The following is a 24,824-nucleotide window of genomic DNA, read 5'->3' on the forward strand; positions in this document are numbered from 1 at the left end:
GCTGAGTTTTCTATATTACTCTACTTTATGAATCTATCCTATTTAATTTTCATCAGATGAAAGGCTGACCATTTTTGAAGGGAAATGTGAGACTAAAAATTTTCTGTAATGCTTGCTCATCGCTATTTCAGGAAATTGTTTTAATTAGGTGGGTGAATAGGCAATTAATAAAGCCCTGAGTACCAATCAAAGTGGTTTCTTGGACGATTTTCTTAACTTGTCCTCTAGTTAATTTGCCACATTCTTCCTGTATTATCAGATTTTAAATTCAATTCCTTAATAAGGAGGACTTGGTAATATACTTGGTTGCAGAATGGTGTTTTTCAAGCAGTGATCTGTAACCCCTCCTGACGATCACAAAGGCTTTGAGATTGACGGAAAAGCTTTAGGAAAAGCTTAAGAAATACTTTCTTCGAAGGCAGCTCAGGCCTTCTACGGGAGCAATACAGACAACCAAAAAAAGAGAAGTCAGGTTTTCAAAAAGTTAGAGAAACACTTCTATAGATTATACTATACTTTAAGATTATAGTCTGAGACTTATTTAAAAACAAAAACAAAAAGAAAAAAACTCAAGCAAATAGATTGTGATCCAGGGACTGTGTGATTAAAATGTAGGGGTACATTATGAGAGGAAATTTATCACAGCACCCTTCTGATCCAGATATCCTGCAGTCTCTGGTGTCCAGGGGCTGCGCACGCCGTTCCAGCAGCTTCTGCCTGCTGTGAGGTGGGCTAACTGAGGGTGAGGTCAGCTAAGGATTTATTCTGATATACAGGTACTTTTTAAAGGTTGATGATTACTTGAGGAATGAACAATTCGCTCAGTGTCATTGATGTAAGGAAAAACTAAAGCAGTGGCATGTTTAGATGGCAATGCCCATAGGAGAACATGGAGAGAATCCATTAAGAGTAAGGAGGTAGAAGCACTCCAAAGAGCTGGATAAAGCCCTTAAAGCAAGTGACAAGGAGAACTAGATGCGGGGAAAAAACCAAACTCAATAAGTTTTAGGTTTCTCTTTCCATACCTAAAGTTCTTTGCTGTATCTGCAGGGTTGGAGAAGAGTAAACCAAAACAGATCAAAAATATGGTCATTAATTTTGTGTGGCACAGAAAGTCTACTTAAGGGGAGACAGGGCATGTCCCAAACTTGCAAACGAGATGGACAAAGGAGATAAGTTTCCAGTTTCCATTGTCCTGAAGTGGCCTGCAGTCAGGCACAGTATAGTTTCTCACACTTCAAGTCTTCGTACAAAAAGAGTTGGAAAGCTTTTGTGCTTGCATTAATATAGGATGAAAGCAAATACAAAAAACTGAGAATTTTTCAGGGAACAGTCATTGTCTTGTCAGTGCTGTTAGTAAGTGCTGTACCATTGTGCCTCCATATAACCTTACCTTACAGTAGATTTTTTTATCTTGCTGTTGTCATTACTATTTGTCCTGGTTTTGGCTGGGATGGAGTTGATTTTTCTTCCTATTAACTGGTATAGTGCTGTGTTTTGGATGTAGTGTGAGAATAATGTTGATGAGATGGTGATGTTTTGGTTGTTGCTAGGTATTGTTTACGCTAGTCAAGGACTTTTCATCTTCCCATGCCCTGCCAGATGTGCAGGGGGCTGGGAGGGAGTGTGGCCAGGGCGGCTGGCCCAGCTGGCCAATAGGTTATTCCATACCATATGACGTCATGCTCAGCATATAAGGCTGGGTGAAGAAGAAGGAGGGGGGGCGTTCGGAGTGATGGCGTGTGTCTTCCCAAGTAACCGTTACGCGTGATGGAGCCCTGCTTTCCTGGCGATGGCTGAACACCTGCCTGCCGATGGGAAGTAGTGAATGAATTCCTTGTTTTGCTTTGCTTGCATGCGCGGCTTTTGCTTTGCCTATTAAACTGCCTTTATCTCAACCCACGAGTTTTTCTCACTTTTACCCTTCTGATTCTCTCCCCCATCCCACCCGGCGGGGGGGGTGAGCGAGCGGCTGCGTGGTATTTGGCTGCTGCCAGGTTAAACCACGACACTATTGATATGACTTTGCTTCAGAAGAGTCTTCTGATCCTCAGACTGGACATCCCTCTCTGGAGTCCTGTGTGGTTGTATGCAGGGTAATGGCACAGGGAGCAGAGCACCCCAAGGGAGAGGCTACCACCATCGTTATCACCTTTGTGGCTACATCCAGCCCTTACTTATCTGTTGCAAGATAAATATCTGGAAGAAGCCAAAGTTAATGTAATTCCTGACTTCACTGCTTGATGACTTAGCTTCAAGTGTGCTATTTTTCTCCTGCAATACTTTAGAATTGTATTACCATCTTAGCTTATACTGTAAACTTGTAAGCATTTCTTTTTAGGCTGGGGACTGAAGGTCCCAGCACCTAACCTTTAGAATTCTCTGAATATAAAATCCTGAAGGCCTCCCACAGAGTCAGTGTTACAAGAGCATGCACCTGTGTTAGCTGTTTCTTACTGGAATTTCAGGTGCTGTCTTGTTTACTCATGTAATTGTCATATTACTGGTTTTCATCTATTAGGAGCCTGGGAGTCTGCTAGGCTTTTTTTGAAGCTGCTGTGGCATATCTAACACCTCTAGCCTTTGGACAGAAATATTCATCACTCTTGTTTTGCAGAGTATAGTTTTATTACTCAGCTTGAAACAAGAAAGATGATTTCAGGTTTCTTACCAAGTCTCTGATCTAGAGTACTGGATGTTTCTTGAGGGCAGTTTGGTTTAAAGCAAATGCCGTGCACGTAAGGCTTTAGGTAGATCACAATAATGATTGATCCATTGAAAGCCTTGAGCTGTCACTGTTCAGATGCAGTATTCCTTACTTCGTTCCACAGTTTCCTGTCAAGCATCGGCCTGCACTGTTCCTGGTCCCTGAAAGTGGGTAGCGCTCCTGCCCACACCATGATGCTGTTTGCTACGATGATCCCAGGGACAGAGAAGCCTGTGCAGCGGCATGGAGCAGCCTGCAGGTCTCCACTCTCTTTGAGCATTGACGCATTCAATGCTCAAAGTATCGAGTGGAGTTCCACAAGGGGCGATACTGCCCCGCTAGCCCTGGCCGTACCTTCCTCCCCCTCCTGTGGCCAAACACCAGCACTCAGCAACCACAAATTCACTTCACAGATAGATGCATTGAGTTTATCTACAATAACTCAAATCCTAATGCTGACACAAGGCGGAGGCTGGAAGGCATAGCTGGAAGTGGAGAGGAGGGTTGTCAGCAGCTAGTGCTTATACTGACTAAAGCAACCGAGACGTCTCAGCCACAGATTCGGTGAGATGCACACAGATGAGCAGGTGGAGGAGCTTGTTCTGGAGCCGCACCACTGAGGGCTGGCTGGCTGCGACCAGCTGTCTGACAGCCAGCTTTCTCACCTCTGTAGAACATGTCCTCATGCAGGGGCAAGTTGCTGGAGCCTCAGCACGCAGCCTGTTCTCCAGAGTCACACGCCAGGCCCCTGTTTATACGGTGTATGTCCACCACAACAGAAGTACACCTTGGTTTTCCACACCAGCTTAGCCCAGTACAGTTGGAGCTAGTTACTGGCTAAGACAAATGGATGATTTTGACAAATTCCACCAAGAGAGTATTTCTAGAAGTGGGCGGGAAGGAAAAAAAAAAAACAGGGTTTCCCATAAATCTGATAGATCAAACTGAAGAAAAAAAGAATTTGCTTCTCTTCCAGCTCTGGGAGTTGCAGTGAGATTTAACCAATTTTTTTTAAGCACCACAGGATGCCAGTCAGGATTTGACAGGATTTCAGAACCACTTCTATGCCCCTCTGCTATGGATTTGTTTTAGCTCTGACTGTGAAGGCTTGTTCTTTCAAGTGCCTCGTGTCCCGCATTCCCTCTTCAGGGTTCAGAAAATTAGCGCTATGCAGCCATCTCTGAAGGCTGCCACAACGGGGCATGGCCTCATCTGATTATGAATGAGACTGTAATTCTTGCCTGGGTGGGTTGAAGTTTGACTCAATGTTGTTTACGTAGGTTGCAGTGTTCTAATTCAAGAGAGAGGTTATTAAGTTTTGAGTGTGCTATTGAAGCTTGAAAGCACTAACCTTCCAGACACACACTCACACACAAAATTGGAAGTGAGGTTGCAACTGAGAATGTAAACCAGCAGTGTTGTCATTAACTTAAAATCTAGGATAATAAGTGAAAAAAAAGTTCCAAGCCCAGGATAAATGTAAAAAAGCCAAACATGTTAAGATACAGGTAATAGCAGTTAGATCTTCTAGGAACTTTTACTGTGCTAATAAATGACAAAGTGCCAGAAGAAATAAAAAGGAAAATGGTAATGGACTTTAAAAAGCAATTTACTTAGTCTATAAATACTGCAATAGTTTAATCATTAATAGTATGCTTTAGCATGATCTCAGGCAAAGTTTATATTTGATATTTTTAAAGTTACTTTTTATTTTTTATTCTGATGTTTGTAACGCTTGCAGTATTGAACAAAGAAGTATTGTCTACCTTGATAAAGACACTATGTGGTAAAATGTAAGAGGATAAGGCCAGCAATACTTCCTGGGTAACATTTGGCAAAACTGTTTTTAATTTTTGACTGAGCTTTTTTATACAGTTTCAGTACCTATGAATACAAAATGAACAAAACGTGCACAGCAGAGACTGAAATGAGGCCTGCTGAATAAAAAGAGCCCCTTGCTATCCTACCTGTCTTAGGCTATCCATCCTCAAGAAAGGCTGACTCTAATCATCCAGGTTTATATTTTTGGGGGATTATATGAGGGAGATCGATGGCCTAGAGATGAGTGTGTTATCCAGAGCCACCTTTTTCCTTCGGTGTGTTGTGGGGTTCAGAGGGTAAATCTCCCAGGTCACCGCTCTGGAGCCACTGGGCAGTCCCAAGACTAGTTTTTTTGTGGAGGCAGAGGCTGGAAGAGGCTAGCCCAGGAGCAAGTGTTGTTGAGGCACACAGCTACACTGTGAGATTAAATATGTCATGGGACATTGTCTCAAGTTAGATGTCAAAAGGAGTTGGATGTAGTATAAAGTAAGCAGATATAAGGCAAAACTCATTGCAAAATCAAGAAATTATAAAGGAATATACAGGAATGTCCAAAACTCAAGTATATCAGCTTGGCTGTCTTCTCTTTTCCTTGAATGACCCTATTCTTTCTATGCCAACAGCTTTCAAATGCACATCATTCTGGACCCTTTTCCTGCCTCCAGCCTTTCAGTTCTCATTTTCTCTAGGACAACTGGGACATATCCTTCCTGTCATTTTATTGTACTGACACTTGTCCTTCTTTTCTGTTTGCTCAATCCCCTTTCCGCTATTTGAGTTTGCTTCTAATGTCACACTAAATCATGACTGTCCACCCTTCTGGGCAGCAGCTGTATCTTTATTTGTTAGTGAGTTAGTGGATGTGTTTGCTTTACCATTTCCTGTTTATTTTCCCACATTTCATTTCCTTGTAAATCTGAAGTTTGTGCTGTGAGATGAGAACTGATTATAATACTTAAACAACATAGTGAGAATAGCTGAAAGCCAAAATGCCCGTTTCAAAGAAGTTCTCTTTATATAATATATATTTTTTTCTTTTTTTGTTTAGCTTTTCTGCTTTATCTACTGGGGTACCTGTAAGAATAAGGCCTTTATTTTTCAGTGCAATCCTCTCTTTGCTATTAAAAAGAAAAAAAATCACTAAATTAGTTTCTAGAAGATAGTAATGATAACATGGATAGTGCAATATGTTACATTCATATTATGTTAACATTTTTTTTTATTTTGAATGGATCTGTTTATTGTTTTGAAGTATGAAGTACTTTAGATGAGCACAGGTATGTGCCTTTTCAATAAAAAGTCAGAGGGTCCTCAGAGCTTTTCAGAATTTAACCAGGTGTCGATGCTGTGCCTGTTGAGCAAGCCAACATTCTTCTGACTTTTGGTGGAAAACAGGTGAGTAAGGTCTTATTAGTTTGAAGATAGGAGAGTTAGTGAATCTGAATAATTCCCTGAGGCAGAAAGAAATACTGCCAGGAAGTGAATGATTCTGTGGAATTTTGTTGAAATATTCAGCCAAAATTCATGTCATATTTGTATTTATCATTATTTAAGTTAGCAATAGAAGAAAATGACAGAAAGGAGTGAAATATGGCAGTATGATTTGTAGTTTAAGGAAAAAAAATCACAATTTTACAGCGAAATAAGCAAAACAAATTCTAATAAGCAAATTAGATTATCAAGATTGCCTGTTAGGGCAGCTTATAAGTCTAGCAGTCACATCAAAGGAATTCATGCACAATTTTTGCATAGATTTTTAAGGCAGGGGCTGAACTCATTCAGTCTATTTGGAAAGTATTTTAGAACTTCTTATAATTTTCAGGTGGTTGTATGATGTTCTAAATTATAACCTCTTATGTCATTACCTATGTGGTAGTTTCAGTGATAAAAATATAGCACTTGATGCAGCTTCTGCTATGATGTGCCCTGCCCACATGTGTTTATTGATGTATTATGAAGAACAGCTGCAGGAGACCACTGTACAATGCAGCACACGTTGGCTATAATTTCTGAATCCATGTGGGTGCAAGAACTACAAGTGTCTTCAGCACTACACCATTCTTAATGCAGTTTCTTAGCTTGCTATACCGTTGTTCTTCCTTTAATAAAGATAATTTTCAAGCAGCAATTCATATAACAAGTTCTTAACTGGCAGGGTCCTTGAGCCCTGGGATTTCTGGCAGGAAAGCCGGTGACATCACATGTGGTGCCAAACAATCCAAGATCATATCCAAGATAATGTGTAAGAAGAATACTGAAAGAGTTCTTGGAAACCTGCTTCTATTTACTCTTCCCTTTGTCTTTGCTGTCAGGCTTTCTGTCATTCAATGTGTGGAATGATGGAGCTAACTTGTCTGTTCCAAACTAATTTAATTATTTTGCTTTATGAAGTTCGCAGCCTATGGATAACTACAAACTAGGAATGAAAGTCTAGCCAATAGTTTGTGAATTTGAAAACGGCAGCATTGGAATGAAAAGGGAATTTGTGATAAATCTAGGCAACTGGTATGGAAAATATTTTTGAGGTAATACTACGTTTGGGCTTAACATATTTCAGTATTTGCTTGTACCAAGTATATGACATCTTCCAAGCTGTGGAGTCCTGCCACAGCTTCTCTTTTTGTTTTGCACACAGTGCCAGGCAAGCAGGAGGAGGACCTAAGTTGTTCAGCACACAGTATTGCTGTGAATAATGACTCCTTTTTTAAAAGTCACCTTTTGTTTGCGTTAGATAGAAACAAAGCCAGCTGCAAGGTAATTATAACCTGAAAGGAAATCATGCTGAATTGGGATCCTAGGGTGTTAAAAGACTGTCACGAGGCTGGAAGCAGGTATATTCCGGCTGTGTGGCAGAAATACTGCAAAAGGAGCCCCAGGTATTCCCATGAGGTTTCCTGGGAATTCAGGGGGAGGTACATTCCCATCATGACCTGTTCTGCTGCTACATGAAATACCAACGCCATCAGCCCTCTGTTTCCTTGCAGGCAGAAGACGAATCCAGAGTAGCCGGGGGACCGAGTTGGCAGAGGGGGCAGCAGTGTCTCTCGGTTGGGCTGGATGAAGAATTCAGGTCCATGTGCTTGCTTTCTGTGTGCCCTGGGAGGTCCAGCAATTACAGAGTGACGCAGAGTTTCTGAATCAGCAGCTCGGATTTATGCTCGTACATTTAGGTGCATAGGTTTAGGTATGCAGTCTTGGAAATCTTGGCACAGGGCTTTACTTCCTCAGCAAAGAGGAGCACAGCAGCAGCTCTGCTGGTTTGCGTATGATATTTACATAAGTGGGGGTTCACATTTCTGTTTTCCTGAAATGACTGCCATGAATCTGTAGGACTGGCTTACATCAAACTGTAGGTAATGATCAAGGGTAAGAAAAAAAAGAGTAAACTTGAGTAAACAGGAACGAGGTAAATGACTTAAATTGGAAAAGCGGCAAGAATTAATGTGCCTTGGGAAAATGACTAAAATGATCTATGGAGAGTGACATTGTTGAAGAGCTATTGTAATTATCTCAAGTAGTCAGCAAATCCAGGGAGCTGTCACATGTTTTATCAAACTGGTTAATTTGCTCTGTCGTTTTTAATGACATGTTCTTCATCCTACATGGTCAATACAGGCTTGCAATAATGCACGTTTCCTTCATTTGCAAAGATGTTTTGCTTTGCATTTGGAGCAACCGTTACAATCCACCTGCTTCATTGTCAAAAGACTGCTGATAATTTAGAAATAATTAAATCTTCTACAAGAAACATTCATCCTACTGTTCATTTTCTGAAAAGATGAAATTCTTGTTGAAGATTTTCATCCTTTTTTTGATTAGCACTGCCTGTCTCAGCAAGGTTTTGTGGAATCACTTCAGTACGATCAATAGGCAACTTTCAGCCAAATGTCAGACTGAGAGATATTTTAATGCTATTACCATTTATCAGAAATCAGTATTCTGAGCATCGGTCTCTCACAAGCTTTTTGATCCCTGGAGTCCTTGACTCCCACCACTTACTTATTTATATATTTATTTGTTGTCAATTAAGTTTGTTATTATGTTTACAGTAAATTAAAATCACAATGTATGACTACCTTGTGTCTAGCAAAAATGGAAAATAGGTCAATATACTCAGACTAGCAGCATGTAGAAAATGCAGCATATAAATGTAAATACATTTTGGTATGGACAAATCAGGAAAGAGTCCTTAATGAAAGGATTCCTCAAAACAACTCGGACTTTAGATCTTTGAAGAGCTAGAAATCAGAATTACATGCTGAACTCCATGTTAAAAGGTCCATTATTAGTGTTCCAATATCAAAAGCACTGCAAAAATAGGAAATGTCAAAATTAAGGTGACTTGTGCATATTGATATATAGCCTTGACCCTTGACAACCTCACTGCAAAGAGCAGCTCGAGAAAGGGTGACAAGAATATTTCCTTTGAAAAGCTAAAGTCTTTCTCACCTCTGCTGCTCTCATTCCCTTTTTTCTCCCCTAGCCTTGTCATCCAGTGAACCCTCTCCACATTGCTTCTTGTTCTGCTTTAATTTTTCAATTTGTTTTGAAAGAAAACAAAAATTTCCTGTCAAGGTAATGTTTCAAGAGATGGAGGAGAGGAGGAGTCAGCTCAGACTGGCGGTGCTCCTGCAACCCGCGATGCAGTCTGCCAGGGTCACGCTGTAATACACTCACTTCCAAACTTCAAGATTGTTTCATTTTCCTACGTAGCGCTCCAGCTAAGCAGAGAGCAAAACTCTGTCTTCTTTCATATTCTCCTCCTCTTTTGTCCTGTTTAGAAGGACAATTCAGAAAATAAACATTATTTTTTACAGGAGTTTTGCAACATTTATGTGTGAACAACATCACCTAAGCATTGAAGCAACACTGGCACTGTGTGGATTTAATTTTTTTTAAAAACAAAATCTGGCTCCTATTTAGGTATTTTAAAAGCAGCTGAACTCTTTCCAAACTTAGTATTTATTCTGAGCATGGCGACCATGAAAACCTGGCAACATACTTAAAACTGAGATCAGCGGGTCAAAGATAGCCAATAAGAATTTGGTCAGGTCCTGCAATATCACAGATTTGTGTTTCATCAGCTATTATGCACATTCAGAAGTGCAGTGCTGCCAGGGTACTCGTAAACAGCACACTTAAGTACTTCAAAGTCATCCATAGGGTCATTTTGGATGTCTTTTTTTGAAGCACAAAACCCATATTTGCACTAGAAAGTGAAAGTCTTGGTTTCCAGAAGCAGTATTTGTGCTGAAAACTTCAGTGCCATTGCCAGAAGAGACAAGAGTTGGGTGTGTCATGCCAAGAAACTTTTTTGGTAATTTAACAGCCTTTAATATATATCAGTACAACTTTTAAATATGTTGTAATGTCTCTTTTTGTGACCAGAAGCACTATTGCCTAGGGTATGAATAAAGAGATTAGTATTCTCTGTGTGGCAGACTCTTTGTGTGTAGCTTTTGCATTTAATAAAAGGCAATTGCATAAAAGTCTGGGCTGTCATTCTCAATTTTATACATGACTCTTATGGAAATAAGGAAAAGAAAAACCCAAATTTTCTTTTGTGTTCCCAAGGAGAATTCATAACTAAAAGTGAAAAAATAATTCTTCTTGGAATAAGCCAGTGCAAATAACCATAGGACCTTTCTTTATTTGAACGACACTCTGCCACGTTTCTTTACAAACCTCAATTACAGTTGCTGTATTCTATTTTGTTTGCTTTGCCAATCTGTAGAAATAGCTGTCACAGTTTATGAATGCCACACTATGATAGAAGGTCTGTGTATTCATAAAAATGTCCAGCACATGCTGCCTAGTTCTTTTTGCAGACAGAGAAGAAAAGGAAAGTGTTAATACCAATCCGTCCTTCTTTATCACCAGAGGTGGGAGTGGATAGTTTTTGAAATTAAAGGAAGTTTAACAATCCGAGGTCCATATTCCTGGATGTTATCTATCGTCAGAAGACTAGTTAAAAGCATTCATGTTCCTGTCTTATATTACTCAATGGTGATTGGATGACCCATTAAAATTAGAAAAGAAATACTGCATTATTTCAAACTATATGTTTCAGAAACCATTTGCATAAGTATATGATATAAAAATATTTACCTCCATATAGTAGCTTTAAAATTTTGTCTTCCCAGGACATTTGATATAATCTGTGTGTGAGAGAAGGAGAAAGGAAGAAAAGAGGGTTTGTATGCAGAAGGTGGTAAGGTTTGTATATGTGTCCTTCCTTGCAAATCAGTTAAATGAAAACTGCTAAATCAAATACACAGGAGTTAGGAGTCTGACTCTGAGTCTGGAAAGCAAACATTAGCATAATGTCAGGCAGGAGACTGTTTAGGATGTGGTTAGAGGGGAGGAGCTGTAGGCAGCAGTTGTACCTTAATGAATTACTGATGAATAATTCTGATAATGAAACAAAACTAATTATTGGTTTGTCACAGCAACTGTAAAATGTAGTTTTTATTTGATGCAGACAAGACAACGATGAAAATGAATTTAGACTGGAGGGAACAATGTTATTCAAAATAAATCAGAGCTAGTGCAAGTTGCAGTATTCATAAGGGAGATACAAACAGGCATTTTATCACAAAATGTGAACATCAAACCAGGCCATGCTAAGCAGGATTACAATCTTTTAGCTCCATCTTCCAAAGTCCCATATATGTGGATATATCCACAGCTATATGTATATTTATATGTCCTTAGTTGTGATTATTCATGCTCATCTTGAGAGTTCAAGGACTGATCATCTTAGAAGGATGATTATTCTTCAGGTCTTAGTATTCATCTTCTGAATGGTCTCTAGGCAGAGCAGAAAATTAATGGTAGCTCCTCTCTTTTGAAAATGACATATTTGCAGAGGCTTATGGAAATATAATCCACTGGATAATTTCTTCAATTTCTTCTAGTCTTTGCTGCTCTGTAAGGGACAAATCAAGGAAAGAAAAGGTTAATGGGACTATATTTTACCCTAGTTCACATCAGCATAAGCTTGGAGTGACTCCTGACTTTCTAGTGAGGTTGTTCTAAGTTTACGCTGTATAAATGAGAAAATAAATTGATCTGCAAGGTGTGCAATTCCTAAAAATTATTTTAACAATCCAAAGCTTTTCTCCACACTACCCTGAAATTTAAAATGCAATTCAAAGGAATCAATGTGAATGTTACAATAGCTGATTCTAGGCTTTCCTTGAAGGTGATTTAATCTCAGTTTGGAAATGAATTATTTTTTATTTAGTTTTGTATTGCTACTTTGTTTTTGGAATCACAATTTCAGCCCCTGTTATTTCAATTTCAGCGATCAGGTGCTAAGAAATACTGCCTATCAGACTGCAGTGACCACTCTGCAGCAATCTAACCAAAGGTTCTGTAAGTCTGATTCCTAAATTTCTCTGAAAGCATGCAGTCAGTTCAACTGATAGTAGTAAAGAGAACGTGAATTATTTTTAAAATTTTGGTGGGTTTTGACCGTCAAGCACAAGTATGAGCGGATTGCTGATTGATATATGCCATTTACATTGGAACCACTGTGTTCATTGCATACTTATTGGAGGTATATAGAAGACATAAACATCATTTTTTCATATAAAAACAACTTGCTGCATCTTTTAATGAAAAACGACTTTGTGTCATGGCTAAGAGATAGCTGGTTATTTTGATTGTGGCAGTTAAACTTATGCGATGTATTAGAGTATCTGATGTATTACAGGATCTGTTTGTGTTTGCAGACTAAGATTGGACATTTAATGATAATAAAGGAACTTCTGGATTATTTAGCACTTCCTGCTAATAACCAGATGAAGAGTAATGAAAGAACAGCTCTTACAGTAAAGTTTGGGCTTCCTACTTCTGATTTGGAACAGGACCAAAATGTAGTGGCAGTTAATAATTATAATCAATGGGAAATGAAACCAGCACATAAACATTTTAAAAGTTTGTTAGAAAACGGGTTGCTTTTTTTTATGTTCTGTTGCTTCTGTAGAGGCGTGGGAATCTCCTAGGGAGAAGAGGGAGGGAGGACGTAGGTGACAAGAGGTGAAATATGTGTTTCTCGGGAGCTTAAACTGATTAATCGGTTTTAATCACAGCTCAGGAGACTTGTCTTTCCACATCTGAAACCTGAACGCAGAAATGTGTAACTATGCCTTCTCTGCACTTCAGACAAAAGCGGAGATGACAGGTTTGACCACCTTCCGTCTTGGGGAAGCACCAGGAGAATTCAGGAAGCTTTTTTTCTTTGGGTAGAAGTGTTAGTTCAGTTATATGTTGAAGGCACAACAGTGCCTGGGGTTATTGCAGACACCAGTCATAGGGTGACCCGTCACTGTAGGGAGCTACTGCAGAAACATGGAAGGAAGGGACGGTCTCTCACGACAACCTAGTTTACAGTCAGAATGTCTAATATAACAGCACTATCAATCACAACTTCTCCTTCTTCTTTTTTATTTACTATACAGCAGTTTAGCTGTGTGATCCAGTGTTTCTAAGATCTTCATTGCAAAATTTTGCCTAAGTTTTATGTAAATAAAGAAAAGCCTACAGAAAAACTCAGAGCAGTCAAATGTAATGAAGCTGTGACTTTCCAAGCAAGCCTGGCTGGATATGAAACCAACCAGTCTTCTTGGTTAAGGGGAAACCATAACTACATTTTCATGAAACAAAATTCAGAACTTGTGGACATAGTTCTGTAGTAATTTAAATGAATTTAAAATTATAATTCATGTAAGTTACTACAGAAATTTATGCTCCCAACAAAACTGAAAGATTACTCTCATTTTTAGCTATCACAGTTCTGTTTGTTCTTTTTTTTAAATTTCTACTCACACTTCATTACTGTTAAGATAAAATATTTGAAAGCTGAGCAGGGTTTGGTGGGTTTTTGTTTGTTTGTTTTTATTTTATCTTTTACAAGATGATAATTATACGTAATTTGAATATTTTTGGAAAATATAATAAATAAGAAACTGCAATTGTATTATATCACCTCATGTATGTGACAGCCCTAATACAGATATGCGCTCTTATCTAGACACTTTTGTCTTAGAAACTCAATATGCTTTGCAGACATACATAAGCTGCTTAAATAGTATCTAAGATGAAGGCACTTTATAAAAGTAAAATCTATTATTGTAAGAACCGATACTATTTTGGTACTTTTTTGGTACTCTTTTAGATTAACTGCATTTTCATTAACACATATTTGGGTAATGATTTAACAAAAGTATTCATTTCGGGTGAAATGAAGTTCTGTTGGGAAGACTAATACAGCTTTAGGAATGTCAAAGTTTGATGACCTTATTGGGACCTAAATGCTGCATAAACGTTGTGCTACCTTTCTGCATAGGCATGTTTTCCAATTTGAAAACGTATCATAAAGAGTTTGAGTTTTGAAGAGTTTTAAATTGAAGAGAGTTTAAAACTGAAATTGTGTGTATCCATTTCTGGTTTTCTTTTGTGTTTTAAATTCAAGAATTGAAGAAGTCCCTGAAGTGTCGAAAATCACTGTTTATACATGTCCTTGCATTTTTTGCAAGGACAATCTTAAATGTATCAAGTACAGCACTTCTAATACCCTAGCTGTTGCTAAAGTATCCTTATATAATTATGATTTTGCAATTAGCTTTACTGTGTCAGGACCTGCGTTAAGACTTAGGGAATAGAAGATTTGGCTGCTGTCAATTTCCACTTTTCCCAAAAAACATGTTCCAGGTCTGCTGGAGCTCTGTTGCTCCTTATTGCTTTAGGCTCTACAGCCTCTTAAAGCCCATGTAAGAAGCGCTGTGGTGAAAGAGCACTACAGGCTTTGGGCTTCCCTAAGCTGAGACACTTACTTCCCCAACTCTGCTCTCCACAGGTCATGAATTAATCTCTCACTTGCTGCCTGGGGTAATTTAGACATATCTACAAGTCTTCTTGGCCGTGCTTTCCTCCCTGACTTCTCTTCAATATACAGATCTAGATTTAAAGGTGAATGGTTGCAGAAGCGTCTTCCCTCCTTATCCTCTCAAACGCCCTCCACTTCATAATACACCTTCTGCGCAGGTGGGATGCCCATGTCCACGCTGCCTGTGGGAGCAGTCCCTGGTAAGTCCCCAGTATGGTGCCTGGGATTTATATTTTTGCAAAGTAGGGGAAAATTTAAGCCAGCCCATAACTTGCCGTCAAGTCTCAGCCACATTGTGCCCTCACTATAGGCTAAAGTTCATAGGAAAAACCCCTGGGTCCCCACTAGATCAAATAGCTTGAAGGGAGAAAGGTAGATAACTCTGCCCCAAAATCTTGCACAACGCATCAAAATTTAACTGTTTTCTGGCCCTCATTCACAGCAGTTTTCTCCTCATAACTTCATTTTGCTTGCACTAATGAAAAGCCTTTAGCCCAGTTCTGAGTACAGCCCTCAACCAGAAAATCTAGCAAGCCATACTAAATAACATGTGCTACCATCAGTTATATGCTAAAATAGCCAGAAAACAGATTTTATGTTTGAATTCAAGTCCCTTTCAGGAAAACATATGCAAAGGAACTTCATACCAAGCCAAATCCATCTGGATCTCACAAATGAACAATTGCTAGTTTTATCTATTATAAAGAATATGGTTTATGGTGCCCTGTACAGAGGCCCTATACAAATTCAATAGTAAGGCTGAGGATCGTGTCCACTGTGGGTGTTTACTGAATATATTTAGTAACCACATAAATCCTATTTATTTCATTAGGACTAGAAGAAACATTTCACTTTGTTTGCTTTCACTCACAAACCTCTCTTTTTAAGTTTCTCATTTTTCTTCTCTTCCTGAAAAACCTGTCAAAGACTGATAAAATATATGTCTATTGATATTTTAGATTTTTCATTTAATTCTGTCATGGAATACCATAATTCCTCACTTCTTGTGCATTTGCCAACTTTTGTAGGCAAGATGCCAGTGACACCCAAAAAATGGCACCTCTGTTATTCTGTCTGTGTTCTGGCATTGGAGATGTGTATATATATATATATATATATGTATGCCTTGAGCCAATACGAATCAGCGCAGAACGTGCATGTCTGAGACTGGAGACACTGTTAATGGCCAGAAATACTGCAGCACTTTTACTTAAAGCAGCATCTCTCTTGCATCTCTTTTCTTTGATTTTCAGTGCTGTTGGGTAGGCCCAACGTAGAGCTGGATGCAAGACGGATTGCTGCTATATCAACGCCACTTGCTCTGCACAGTGTGGTGAAACCTGTGCAGATGCCACATCCACTTGGAAGGCAATTGAGTGTCTATTGGACGTGTGGATTTGTGTTATTCTGAGGTGTTGTGGACTTCTAAAACACAATATCCTGCCTTGGCTCACGAGAAGAAACTGTGCATAGGGAGGGCAATTAGGCCTGAGGAAAAAGCAGACAGCTTTCTTCAGATGCTTTTGTCTGATGTTCAGGCCTAGCTTTCCCACACAATGTTCAGGCCTAGCTTTCCCACAGCAATGGTTTGTTGGGTGGAGAGGACTGCAGGACAAAGCATGGGAAACACTCGTTCGTGAATGTTCAAAGCTACAAAAATCATGCAGTTATGTTCACGTGACATGGTAAGATGTTGTGAAATAGACCCTCCAGCTTAGGTTGTGAGCTGTTTCCTAATACATTTTGTATCCTGAAGGCCTCTTCTTGCTTTTCTAATACCTTGCTGAGATGAGTCACCCACTTAGAATCTTCTAATACATGTTTCAGCAATAAGTAGCATTTTACAATATGTATTTTACTCTTTATTATCAATGAAACTGGTTGTAATTTGCAGAAGAGTCACAGGGAAGAGAGTCACTCCTGATGTGAGGCATCAATGGTTTCCAGCTTTTCTTTCTGAAAATCCAGTGAGATGGTTGACTGTACTTTGGGATATGTTGCAGATCCAAATCATACGTATTGCATTTGAACTCACAAGTAACCAGCAGCTGCCCTTAGATACAGGCCAATGTTCACATCAAGTTCACATCACATTTCATCTCCTGGTAAATCTCCTGAAATGAATGTCATCTAGTCAGCCTACTCATCATGATTTTTTCCATTACAGGTTAGGCTGCCATGTGACAATGCCAGTTGATGTCTTAAAAGTAATTCACTACCAATTTTTTTCCCTCTTGCTGTCTTTGAAAAAAATGGACATAACCCTATGGACAAACCTGTATACAGTTTAACACCCTACATTGTTGGTAGCGAACAAAAACCATTCCTTTTTCTTTGTTTCACAAATAAACTTTAAGATAAATAGAAAATATTTTTAAATAGTCTCCTTTAACAGAGAGGATTAGAAATGTAACAACATTGAACATTTTTTGCAACTAATGTCTACTGCTCTACAGCTATCACTATTTGCAGCAGGGTCTTTCAGGTTTTTTTCTTCTGTTTGTGAATAGCTTGCTCTTGTAATTGATTCCTGCAGGGATTTTTTATCTCAAACTTCCTTTTTTAAAGAATATTTCCAATTAGGCTGGCAGTTTGTTTATATGCTAGGATAAAAGAAGCATGTCATTTTCAGTAGAATAAATCCATTTTTACTTTGTGAAGAAAATGTGTCAAGAATGTCTAACATCAAAGTTTTTAACAAAACTGACAACAAAGATTGTCACAAATGAAAAAATGTCTTTCTGCAGAGAAGAAAATCTTTGTAAAGATTTGATCGTAAATGTAAAGCCCTCAGTACGAAGCCTCCAAAGTAAAAAATGGATTTGCAGATATGTTTGTGATTATTGGTTTGTATACACTGAGAAGAAATGCAGTGTGAAAACTAGGAATAAATGTTTTTGTTAATGCTATCTATTATTTTACTGTGAAGAACCACATTTAAAGATGCAATTATACACTGTGAGGTCACATTTCCAATACAGGGGGAAAGGCAGGTAGGAGTAAGGAAGAAAAAAAAGTTACCAGACGCTGAGAATTTTGTCTGTGGGTACGCTAATACAGGGAATCTCTTGTTCATAGCAATTTTTTAAGGATGAAAATACTTTGCTTAAAATGAGTCATTACTGCAATTAACTATTTTAAGCATGTATATTTTTCACATAGAAAACACAATAGAGGCTTTACCTTGACACCCAACACATTTCCTTCTTAGTGTCCAAATTTAGCTCTGTAGTGTTTAGAAACAAATGTACTATGAGCAGTTCGTTTCCAGACGTGGAATCACATCTCTGATGTGGTTCCTCTCCATGTAATCTGGATTTCCCATATTCACAGGAGACATTACAAGTGAGCTGCATTGCCCAGGATTACTGCTTTGACATGTGTGTTCCACAGTGGCATGAGGGCTGTCATTTGGCTGAGCTGATGCAAAAGCAGAGTTTTCACCCTTTCACAGCCTCCCGCCGGCCAATGTGTGGCCCTAACAGCAGGGCACGATGAGCCACCACCTGCAGCGGCGTGACTCTTCCGTTCGCGCTCTTTCACTCCACCTAAGCGAGATGAACAGTATCACTCTCTTACTGAGCTAACATCTTCACCTCCCACTCTCTCCTGCTTATCAAGCTGTGGCAGAGACAGGTTTCAGTAACTTCCCACTTCCACCAGTCAAATAAAGTTATATCTATTTCCTGATTACTTCCCTGAGGTTTGGACAGCAATTTTGTTGTTCAGCCCCAGTTGAGAGAAAAGGACAGGCTCAGAACAAAAAATCTGGGGGAGCGTGGGATTAAGAGATCATTAAGCACAGATCTTCATCAGTAGACCTAATCTAAAATAATAGTGCCTAAATGTTCCTACTCCTGGTACAGAAGTGCTTTAGCTCTCATTATCGTCATTGTTGAGATCTTATTTCAGCGGAGCTGTATGTTTCAGCCTGGTCATCCCATGGCAAAGGCTGCATTTGTAGCTTTCTAAGCAACGGGAATTTTTATGCTGGATGGAGTCCATAAGCAGTAAGTCATCACTGGTGGGAACAATTACTCAAATCACTGTTATTAGTACTTTTTGCATGAATGCAAGCAAACCATAATTGACTCCAAAAAAATAAAGGAAGAAAAGTATTTTTCATGGGAACTGAAAACTGACAAGATCCTACAAGCACAAAAGGGCACAAAAAATGTGATTCATGTGTCAAAAGATGTTGTAAGCCTTTTTTATTGTAGATAAGAAACCTTCAGAAGATGAAAACTTTAAAACCTGTAATCACATTTTTATTGAGTTTCAGGTGTGAATGTGAAGTGAGCTTTTTCCGTTACAGTTGTTCCTCATGCACATTATATTTCATCTGGAAAGGTAAACATGTTCTCAGAGCCTATAATAGCAGAGAACAGAAGTCTTTCGTTTCTGTAGTACTGGATTCTTCCATCATGAAACATTTAGGTGCCAAATAAACTCCTCTCTCAGATTAAATTTAAAAACTGTACATTTTTATAGACTTGTAAAAACGAGAGACAGCTAAAACTCGTTGGACCCTCTAGCCCATCTCCTTGCTAATATAAGTTTCCTCCTTACAGTACTTCTCACTTTTCCAGTTTAGTCTGTTTAGTTTGTTTGCCAGTTTAGCATTTTAAGAACTTCCTTCAGAGCTTCAGACGTATCATACAGGCTGATAGTTCACGGTGCCAGGAAATCTTCCCTCCTGCTCATATAAGATTGTGTACCCTTCTTATGACACTATGTATAATCCTCCCTTTCTTGGAGCTACGCTGTGATTTTTTTGCCCCCACTGTCAGACTGTGCATTATTCCTGAGACACTTGTGCTTCATTGCTGGGAATAATTTCCCTGAAGATATAGACAGAACCTGTGAGAATAATAATGCCTCACTGATTCTGATACAATTTCCAAAATTACTTGGTGTCCTTCAACATTTTAAGTGTTTTTCCTGTACTTGTCATTTTGCTTAAACAATATGTTTCCTCACTCTCTTCCCATTCACGGACTGCTATTCCTCAAACTTTTCTATTTTTATTCTTTAATCTTTAGTTAGTAAGTATCTTGTACAGATCAAATTGGCTGGAACAAAACTCTCTGTTACACTGTGGTACAACTGATGTATCTTTCAGCCTTCAGGCTTCTCAATATGAAGTATCACAGAAATGTATATAAGGCTGTGGGTCATGAAGATGTCTAAGGTAAATTGAAATTCGTTTATAACTAAAGGATAAAAACATACTTGTATGAAAAAAAATCTTTAAATCATGTAATTTTTTTCTTTTGTTCAGATGGCAAAACTTCGGTTCAGAACCTTGAAAGAGCTTTCTCCCTTTGCTGCAACGTATAATATTACTAGCGCTGAAGTAGCGTGAGCTACTAGCCTACTAGCTCCCAAGAAGGCTTAAAGTATTAAGGATGTGAACTGCTGTAGAATCAGTTATGAAACCTTAAGCCTGAAATCTATTCCTGCTTATAAAGTTTTCAGTTCACCTGTTAAACAACTACCAAAATAAGATTAATTCAGAATTAAAGGAAAGACATCAAAAGATGAAGACATCTCTCCAAAACAATTTATTTTTGTAACTTGTCCAAAATTCAGGGTTAATATTGTGAACTACAAAGTTAATCTGGATAGTTAATGTTTCAAATGAATATGACCGTGAAGTATAGCAATATTGTAAAAATAACTTTCGCAGAAGGAAGATGTTTATAATTCTTTCCTACTTTATTCCACTAATTTTCTTTTAAAATATACTTTGATTCTGTACTCTTAGTCTCGGATTTGCAAGTGATATTCCATTAGTAAAGTCAAAATCAATTGTGTAGACAATCTTTTTGCAATAGTCCACAGGTACTTGTATAGTAAATTTTTCTGATCAGCACCAGTGGTTTTTCCGAAAGATGTTACTGGGAAGCAGTTTGGTAGTGTGCAGGGACTATCTGGTCCTGCACAAATATGGTAAAGGAAGGCAGCCAATGCAGTGTCCCTTGGGAATGATTCAATACCCATTTTCTTTCCATTATTTTAGCTTTTGCCCACAATTCACTTGCTGTCTGGCCTTGAGGATTCTGATTCACTAACAAATGGGAAAAAAAAACCTTAATATTTCTACTGAACCATGTTTTGCTATGAAATTCAGTTCCAAGTATCTGTCAAAACCAGATTTGATACGTGTATTGTAAGTGTGTGTGATTTATATCTAAAACATGCAAAATTACCTGTTTGGATTTGAGAGTTTTCTATTCAAATACTTAATGTCTGGGTTGTATTCTGGCTAGTTGGGAATTTAGGTGCATACAATTTTTTTTTCTGACAATATATACTTTCCGAGAAGTAGAAATATTTGCATAAAAACTTTCTGTAGGAGCATTCTCTTGGCAAAAATCAACATTAATTTTTCAGGTAGATTTTACTCAATAAGCAGTGAGTTAATTTTATTTTTCCTGTATGTCCTGGAAGTTTCTTGCCTCTGAATATTGAAACAGCTGTAGCCTGAAATTAAAAATGGAACTTGCAGAGATAATGCATGGCTTAATGCTCTCTTGTATAGATGCAAAGTGCTGTAAGTTATTGCAGTCCAATTTTAAAGGCCAAAATTAAATACTAGCAGGTCAGAAGTTCCTGCAGGAAGGGATAGTTCACATTTCACTTACGGCTGGTTTCTGGTTGCTTAATTGGCAATGTTTGTTACAAGTAGAATTTGCAAGCAAAGTTGAATCATATGTGCTACTGTGATAGAAATATGAAGTATATGCTGATCGAACTTTTTCTTAGAATTTTGTAGAGTATCAGTAAACATTTTTGCTCCCAACCAACCATTGCACTTACCTGTACGTTGTAGTCTGAGAATTATGTCTGTACAAGGGAACTGTTAGCAGGAGAAATCCAGCCAAACTTGCTACATATGGTCGGTTCCTTTTTGTGCCGGGGAATCCTGTGTGCAAACCCACGTGGTTGGAAAAGATCTGAGAAGCTTCAGGGATTCTGCTGAAGAGCCCTTGGGAATCTCAGATGGAGTTAGAGAGGAAGAGGAAAAAGCAAATGAGCAATCGGCAGCAAACCAAGAGGAGTGTTCAAGTGAAGGGGCAGGCCACCCTCAGCGCTTCTGTTGTTGCCTGGTTTATTTGTTCATTTCCAGCAAACGTCCTTAGCATTTGGCACTCTATAAAAGGAAGGGGAAGCTTCTAGCCTTTCTATATGGGATCTCCACTACCACCTAGAAAATCCTCATATCAGCTAAATGAGTATCCATGAAGGAAGATAGTGGGAAATCTACCCAAGCCTAACTCCTGAGTTTATTCAAAGTAGTAGGTGTCTGGGAATTGCAGGTTCTGCTTAGTGTCGTACAGCTGGTGCAACAAAATTTTTTTTGCCTCAGGCAACTGCAAGCATAGGTGTGAAGGAGGAATTTGGGGATGTAAATTGCTTCTTCCTCAGAGTTGCTGAAGTTGTATTCAAGGTTAGATTATTACTAATCTGGCATAGATGCTCAAGGCAGAAGGACAGAAACTGCAAAAAGCTGCCGCCTCCCTATTTGTGCAGAGAGATGCAGTTCCAGCTGCTGCTCTCTCCGAGTCAGGTGTGTGCGATATCAGTGCTGAGAGAGGTACCAATCCCTTGAAAAGTAACAAGCTGAGAAAAGCCAGTTATTTCTCAACAGCCAACGCACCTCTTTTGTCTGGGTGGAGTGTACTCTGGGATAATTTTTCAGGGAGCAAGTAAGGAAACTCGGTGCAGCCTGCCTCCTCAGGCTGGGAGACAGCTAACTGTGTGCTACAGGAAAGCACTTACATTACAAAGAAATCATTCCTCTCATTTAAAGACACAGAAAACTAATAAACTCTGTAGTAGAAACTCACTGGTATACATATTGTGTTGCTCACAGAGTAGTTGTAGTTGGACGACTACACGTAGTAGATCTTTGGAGTCCTTGATTTCTCTTCCTAGCTATTTCCCATTTCACTCATGTCTTATAAAAACCAGCTGTGAAAAAACAATATCTGGTGTGTATAAATAGTACAAGAAAATTATGCCAGCCATAAAAAAAAATAACTATTCTGTTCTAGTTTCATGAATATTCCATAATCACTAAGAAAACATTCTAGAAGAGTTATATATGCATATGAATACACGTACTCTCACATGCACGTCTTCACTCCTAACTGATATGCCCAGCCTTGACTAACTTGTCCCTGATAATAAACTGCCATTAGCAGGAGTTAAAGATGTGGTCTGAGAGAAAAGAGGCAATCTTGCCAGCAGTCTCTGTAAATGCACATATACATTATATTGGCGTTGGTAGTAATAACTCCCATAATCAATATATTAAACTGTCCTCTCTTCACTCCTGTTATGATGTACTTTTAACTTTCCCAAACCTATTTGTTTAAGTAAGTTGGACTGTATGTATGCGTTTCTATAAATGCATAAATGCACAATATATTGATCCCTGGCAAGGATCAAACTAGTGATTTGTTTTGTACATATCTACTACCAAATTGGAAAAATGAAAGATAAAGGTTCACAGAGGAACAGGTTTTAGTAAGGAATGATCTCTTCTTTCATTGCTTAGGAACAAGCTGATTTAGACTTAACCAAGTTTTTTAAATTTATGGACTGATAATATACTGAAGTTTGTTTCACTAAGACTATGAACTAAGGCAGTGGGTGCAATGAGGGGCTTTAATAGTAAATCTGCAGTTTCTGGAGATGGTCTGGCACTTTTTAAAACTTTAATGTAAGGTCAGGCTTCAAAATAAATTGCTAGGTGAGCAATACATGTTCAAATTTTCAAACACACTGAGTACATTTATTCCCATTAATTTAAACTTATAAACTAAACCTAAAACCAGAGAATTAGTGGGAAAAAAGAGGTATGTGTGTACATAACCAACTGCAGTCACTCATACTTGAGACTCTTCTCTGACAAACTTCCAATGCCATTTGAACTGGACGCAAACCCTACCTGAGTATGAGACTGCCCGAATCTGACGCTTTCCCACCGGGTGATGGAAGCGCGGCCGGGTGCTGCTGGCACACGTGTGGCTGCGGTTGTCCCTCTTACACTGCTTCATGCCTGCAAGAAGGCTCATGTCCCTTCAGCACTGGTATCTGCAGAGCTGTGCTTAGAGGTCCATGACATGTTCCAGAACATGCTGGAGTTACACCTTCATCCTTTAGGTAAAGATGTGCCTGTTTCAATTCAAGTCCCCATTTCTGCAACTCAGCAGCCAAAAGGGAACAGCTTTGGGCTGTCTGCCTGCTGCCAACAGAGGTGGCCAGACACCAGCGCAGGGTTGCTTTGCAGCAGTGGGGTAACAGAAATATGGCAGTGTGAGGAAAAAGTTTCCTACTGGATGTAAAGCAGAGCTCCAATACGATGAGCTATCAAGCTGGCAAGGTTGCCAAGTATGGGTTAGCAGGGAATTCAAGGACCTGGGCAGTTGCTCTCGGTAGGAAATGCGTTCTGTCAAAAAAACCCTGCCACAATATTTGCAGCATTAACTTGCTTTAAAAGGTTAGCCATGCTTCATTGCATGGTGTCATTGCAATGATGCCTTGCTTCATTGCAGAAGATGATCCATGACTTCTATGATGGTGCTTGTTATAACTCTGCTGGATTTTATAATAAGGTTTTCAATCCATGCAAAACTATTTTTTATGTTTGCTTGGGAAGAGTAGTTTGCAGTGTTTAGAGATACTAAAAAAATGAAAGGCAAATTAGCAAATCTTTGAGAGTTTAGGAAATGAAAAATTAATTACATAGACTCAGTGCACTTGTAAATAATTAGCTACAGTTCAGAATAGCCTTGCCAATTAAATAAATGTGGGTTTTTTTTCTATTCAGATACATCAGCTGAGGCACAAAAGAGTTAAAAGCCAAGATCTTAAAACAAAGTTTATATGAGTCTGTAGTTTGATATTCACCTTGAGCCGTCTTTGGTCTTGATGTTCAGGACTTCTAAGGACTCTCATATACAATAGTCAATAGCTCAGGGTGAAAAGCAGCCTTAGCATCTTTGAAAATTATATCATGAGGAACTTAGTTTCAAAGCCATATAGTCACTGTCAGAACTAGGGGGGAAAAAAAAGTTTGACTGCTAGAGTAAGAGATTGACCTGACCTTCAGCAGTACTAGGGGTATCAGATGGGACCACTCCCTCCCTTCTCAAAAGGCCGTGTGGCAGGATCACTTCTTTGGAAGTGCTGGAAGTTTACCCCTAAAATTATCACTTTAACTTATTTCTTCTTAAAAGTTGATGAATTCATCCCCAAGAAACCTGGGACATGGAAGAACTTCAGCTCCAACTAGTTATCTGAGGTTTAAAAGCTTTGGGTTTGATTATAATCCAAACGAGAATGATGTGAGTGAGTATGAGTTATAGTTGTAGGACAATACTTGAATGCTAT

The sequence above is a fragment of the Calonectris borealis genome, chromosome 3, assembly GCF_964195595.1.
Source record: "Calonectris borealis chromosome 3, bCalBor7.hap1.2, whole genome shotgun sequence".
NCBI lineage: Eukaryota > Metazoa > Chordata > Aves > Procellariiformes > Procellariidae > Calonectris > Calonectris borealis.